We start from the raw sequence: 6,000 nt of genomic DNA, 5'->3' as shown, positions 1-6,000 counted from the left end.
ACACCCCTTAACCATCCAATTGGATCATCCGGAACATACCTCCAACTCTACTATGTACACCAGCGGTATGGTAACTATGAACTGTGAACTGTGAACGCTGCATCCCGCTACTAACTACAGTCAATCAGTGTGCATGTGGATATCAGTTGATTACTGTGCATGAGCTTCGCACTAACAGTATTGATCGCCACTTATGATTGCTTCGCTGAGGACACTTGCTGCCAGTTTCCATCATACCTGTGCAGTTCATATCTATGCTTTGCCATGCCTGTTTGAATCGATTCATCACTCCATATCACCCACTGTGATTTTGATGCCTTTATGAAGTATCACTTGGAGACTTGTCTATGTGTCATTGGGGACTGCGATTGAGTCCATACCTCCTACAGAGTCAATAGGCACAGACTTTCTTACACGACTGCGATTGAGTCTAATTGAAAAATAATCCTTGCTATCCATAATTACAGACATGGTTGGGATGGTTTTGGAATCCATTTGAGATATGAGGAACTGAATACATGTATCTTCTGGATATATAATTACCTCAGCTAATACATCTACAATCTAAAAGTGGCGTTTAACCTGAGGTGCTCTTTTCCAAAATTGTGAAGCTGACAGAACTAAGTTCCATATACGAGTAGCTCCGGATGTACCCCGTAATATATTCTCTTGGAGGACTGCAGCCTCTAAGAGATCAAGCTCTGGGGTGTTGGGTTTTTGGCTTCTTTCAGGGCTCCATTGTCCCTGTTTTAACAATTTATGTGGTATATGTCCTTAGTATTTGTACATGTATATGTGTGTTTTTGTAAAGTAATTTTTGTACAGCAATTTTTCACATTAAAAGTATTCTAGCATGCACCCAAGAGTCAGCTGTTCTTTACATGTTTTTGCTATACTACAATCTGCCTGTCAATACCTGTTGGCCACTACAATTTTTATTAATATAATGTCCTTGTTATTTGTATTATTATCTGCTTGTTGTCGGTAATATCAGCCTTTATTTGGTAAATTATAGGTCATTGGTAATATCTGCACATTGTTGATATTCTCTACTTGTCTTTGGTAATATCTACATTACTTCGTGTAGATTTATTTAATAAGGAAAGGGGGTGTGGTTTGGGGGTGTGGTCTGTGTTAAGGGGCGGGGTTTAGGGCGCTAGCACTTAAGTGCCTATGGGCTCCTGAGCTGTAAATCCGGCCCTGCAAATGACTATTGTGCAGGAGCCATGTTATTAGCAGAATGACCAGTAACATAAATAACAGTAATTACTGGAAACAGGAAGTAAACCCCACAGTCATATATTATAGAGTTGTACTTGCACAAACATAACATCCATAACAGTGCATGTCATTTGCTGTGGAGTGTACAGCTACTACTATTGGGACATGATAATCAGTTATTCCATAGCTGTAGCTTGGCAATTATGTAGCCAAGTGTCAGCTGAATAGCCAGTGCTCAGCCTTTGTATAGCTGACTGCTGTGGCATTAATTACAATGTTATGCTGGCTGGGTGGAAGCAGGAAAATCTGGTGCATAGCTCCGCAGCTACTTTCTGGCGCGCCATTCAAATGTATGTAAAACGTAATTTACCGTTTTCAGGTGGCATCGTTGCTGGATGGCTGCCTGTGGTGTGGTGGAGTGCATTGCCTGGCTGCCTGCGGTGGGGCGGGAGGAGGCAATAGCTGCCCGGGGAAAAGTGTAGCAGATGTGCGCAGGGAGTGGAGGCCAACTCCTACCCTCTGTTCCTCACCTCGGGAGCCCCCTCCTTTTAATGGCAGTCAGCGCAGCGGAAGATACAGCTGATCACTCACCCCCCCCCCCCCCCCTACTCCGGTCTTCAGCAAATGTTAGAGCTGCAGGTCTACGCTCTTCTCTCTGCAATGCCGATTACACTGAATCAGGAAATAGTGTAATCGGCATTGCAGAGAGAAGAAACAGCGTAGACCTGCAGCTCTAACGTTTGCTGAAGACCGGAGCCGCATACTGGGGAGGTGAGTGATCAGCTGTATCTTCCGCTGCGCTGACTGCCATTAAAAGGAGGGGCTCCCGAGGTGAGGAACAGAGGGTAGGAGTTGGCCCCCACTCCCTGCGCACATCTGCTACACTTTTCCCCGGGCAGCTATTGCCTCTTCCCGCCCTATGCTTTACATGGATAATAATAAAACGCTAACTGTCGTTTAAAAAAAAAATTTATTGTTTTATGTATAAAACGGAAAATAGCGCTTTACCAGAGATATCGTTCAGCAACCATGCGCCATTTGTTCCCCGGCGCCGCTTTTTACTGTATGCGGCTGGGTGATGAAGGTAGGATCAAGGAACAGATGTAGAAAGGTTGGCATTGGGTGAGAAAAGGTAAGGGTTCTTGGTTAGGGCTAAACTTAGGTTTAGTAGAAGAGGGTAGGGTAGGGGTAGGTTATTTAACTTGCCAATGTCTGATAGTGCAGTATTGGTTAAGTGCATTAAGTATATATTATTACCAGTACTGTTTCTATTGGCACTACCCAGTGCCCAAAATAAGCAACGGGCCTATAATATTTTCTGCTATCCTGCACCTCTCTAAACACATTTTTCTTCAGGTGCATTAATACAACTGCTAAATCATGAAACTGTAAGAAAACTTTGTAGTGTTTAACCTGTTGAGGACCCTGGGCTTACACCCCCTAGTGACCAGGATATTTTTTCCTAATTAGGCTACTGCAACTTTAAGGCCTCGCTGCAGGACCGTCCAACTCAGCACACAAGTTATTTTCCCATCCTTCTCTGCCCACCAACAGAGATTTCTGTTGGTGGCCTCTGATCGCTGCTGGGGTGTTTTTTTTTTGTAAATATATGTTTTGTTTTGTTTTTAAATAAAAATGATAAAATTATTTGTTTTTGTTTTTTTTATTTCCTGGATCCCCGCCCCACCAGCCAATCATAGTGATCAGCTCTCACAGACATCAGCCTATGAGAGCCAATCACTACCTGCAACTTCAGAGGGGACAGTTGTGTCACAGCGCTGCCTTACATTGCAACGCTGTACAGTGTAAATAGACAGCGGTTTTGCCGTCTAACAGTCCCTAGCGGCGATCACTGCTGCGAGACTGATGACAGAGCGGAGCTCTGTCATTCAAGCGGAGATGCGCGATCTACTACAAAACACGACCCCAGGACTGCATGCCAATTGGCATTAGGCGGTCTTTGACCTCCCTGGCGTTACAATTATTTCCAGATTTAGGGTCTAAAAGCTTTACAATTTTTTCACAAGCTTTTAGACCCTAAAAACTAGAAAAAAAACATACCACACGGAAATCTGCAGCAGCAACTGCATATTACTCACTCAGGCACGGGATTACCACTCTGAGTTGCGGACTTCCGTCCCGAGCCTGACTCGGGATTACCACTAAGGAGGTTAAGGGGTTAAGTATGATCCAGGTGAAAGTTGAAAGCCTTTGCTATTTAATAGCTAGCAATTTATAAATAAATCCAGTTCTAGGTGTACAGGCCCACTTATGTTCTCTAATCATTTCCAGTCCTGGAGATCCTTCATCCCTAAGGTCCATAGTGTCAGCCTACCATTACAGCTTACATAATCAAATACAGTACAATACAAAACAAATTGAAGAACGAAAACTGCGGTAATATTTAATTGTATAACTGTAACTCATTTGATTTTAAGTGGAATGCATAGTATTTTTAAACATATTTCTTGTACATATTTCTTGTATTTTGTATTAAAAATAAAGGTTTTAAAATATGTATGCATATATTATCAGTAACACAAAAATATAATTTTAATCTTTTGAAACTACTCTGATACTGGTTTGACTGATACAATTTTGTGAGCAGGAAAAAAAGTCTCAGTTCACTGCTGCAGTAAAGAGATTTGATTGTGATATTATAAATGTGGTGGCTGGATAGTGTACTGGTTAAGGGCTCTGCTTTTAACATGGGAGACCAGGGTTCGAATCCTGGCTAGGTCAAGTACCTATTTAGTAAGGAGTTCAAGGCAAGACTCCCTAACACTGCAGGGTGGCCTCTTGAGCGCGTCCCAGTGGCTGCAGCTCTTGAGCGCTTTGAGTCCGACAGGAGAAAAGCGCTATACAAATGTTCAGATTATTATTATTATTATTATTATTATTATAAATGCAAAAGTCTCCAAATCTGCTGACTAGGCCCTATTATTTACTTAGAGCTTCTTTCAACTTTGCAAAGTGTTTAAAAACAAAACTTGTCTGTCAAACCAGCTGGTGCAGCTCTAAACAAATAAATGTTAATTCATGTTATGTAACATCTTTCTGATTAAAAACAGTACTTGATAAATAGTGATAAGCCTAAATAATAAAAACACAAATGCAAAAAACACCATACATTCCTTTAAGATTTTAGCATTATGCTCTGACAAATACCCTAAACAGTTTATGCAATTGCTAAGCTTGATCACTCTTCAGTTAAGTATATTTGATGATGCTCCTGGTCTAAGGCTACATTCACAGTGGTGCGTTGCAGTGTAATGGCCGCAATGCACCACATATGCAACATTCACAGTGTGGTGTGGTATAACCACGTGTGGCATTGTAATGCAATGCATGCAGTGCGTCACTACAAAATGCATGCATTAACCGTGACAGTGAAGCATACTTTTCATTGGCTGTATGCTTCACTGTATGCAACACAATGCGTGGGTAAAGTGCAGCACCGCTTTCCTGTTATTGTGTTTCTATTGTTACAGACATCACAATGCAACTCCCACTGTGAAAATAGTCTAAAGCCTGGTACACATCTTCAAGTATTATATGCCAATCAATTGCTAATTTTACCACGTGTACTATGAGCATATTGTATAGGTAAACACTCATAGTACATGAAGGTGGTAATTTTGGTCAGTGATTGGCCAATCATAATTGAAAGTGTGCACTAGGCTTAAGGGTGCTTGCAATTTTGCAATTTTGATTGGAAAGTCATTTCCAATGTTACCACCTCCATGCAGTATGAGTGCAAACAGATTTTGAATTCTATGAATAGATTGTGTAGGTAAGTGTTCATACTAAAATAAAATTGGCCATACATAATAAAATTGGCCAATCAACATTGGATATGTTATCAGGCATTTAGTCTGGTACATATCTTCTATTTTGATTGGTCAATGATTGCCCAATCTTACCACCTCCATGTAACTTACTTACACAATCTGTTCATAGTATTCAAAATCTGTTGGCTCTCATACTACATGGAAGTGGTAACATTAACCTTTCAGAAATGGACATTGTGTTTGCATCCTTTGACCAGATTACACTTAATTATATTCACATGTAGTGTTAATTGTACATGTAGCTATATTAACATGCAGTATTAAGCAAGTGCTTCACTGAGCTTTTTATCACTAGTACACCTGAAGTGTGACTTGCATTTTTTCTAACTTTAAGGCTCTGTGCACACCATGCACAATATGTTGTGATGCGATTCTATGCCATCACAATGCAATGTAGACAATAACTTGCATCTTGGATTACTGGTACGTTGTGACTATACAATGAGGCATACAGTACAATGAAAGTATGCCTCGCTGCCACTGTAAACAGAAGGGATACCCTGTACACACACTGTATGCAGCGCGTTATCCCAATGGAACCCACCGCACCACACCGCATCGGCCTGCCTAGCCCCATAGGGATATCATTGCATTGCTCTGTGATGCAATTATATTGTATCCATCACCACATATTGGGCTCGATTGGGCTTGTTTCACTTGCGTAATCGCGCGCAAACATTCGTTTATCACATGAAGTACTCCTTTACTCGTGCAAACCGCTGTGCACGGCAGATCGCGTGATAACTGCTGTGATAGCAGTCATCACGCTTTTGTGAATTGAGCCCATAGAGTGCAAGGAGCCTAAGTCAGCAATTTTTTGGAAAAACAGGACTCCATGTCTGACATGACTTGGCTTCGTTTTTTTTTCTTTTTCTTTTAGATAACTTTGATATCCATGCATATGACACTCCTAACATGAAAAAGTGTT

The sequence above is a fragment of the Hyperolius riggenbachi genome, chromosome 2, assembly GCF_040937935.1.
Source record: "Hyperolius riggenbachi isolate aHypRig1 chromosome 2, aHypRig1.pri, whole genome shotgun sequence".
Classification (NCBI taxonomy): Eukaryota; Metazoa; Chordata; class Amphibia; order Anura; family Hyperoliidae; genus Hyperolius; species Hyperolius riggenbachi.
This window is presented reverse-complemented; position numbering follows the sequence as displayed.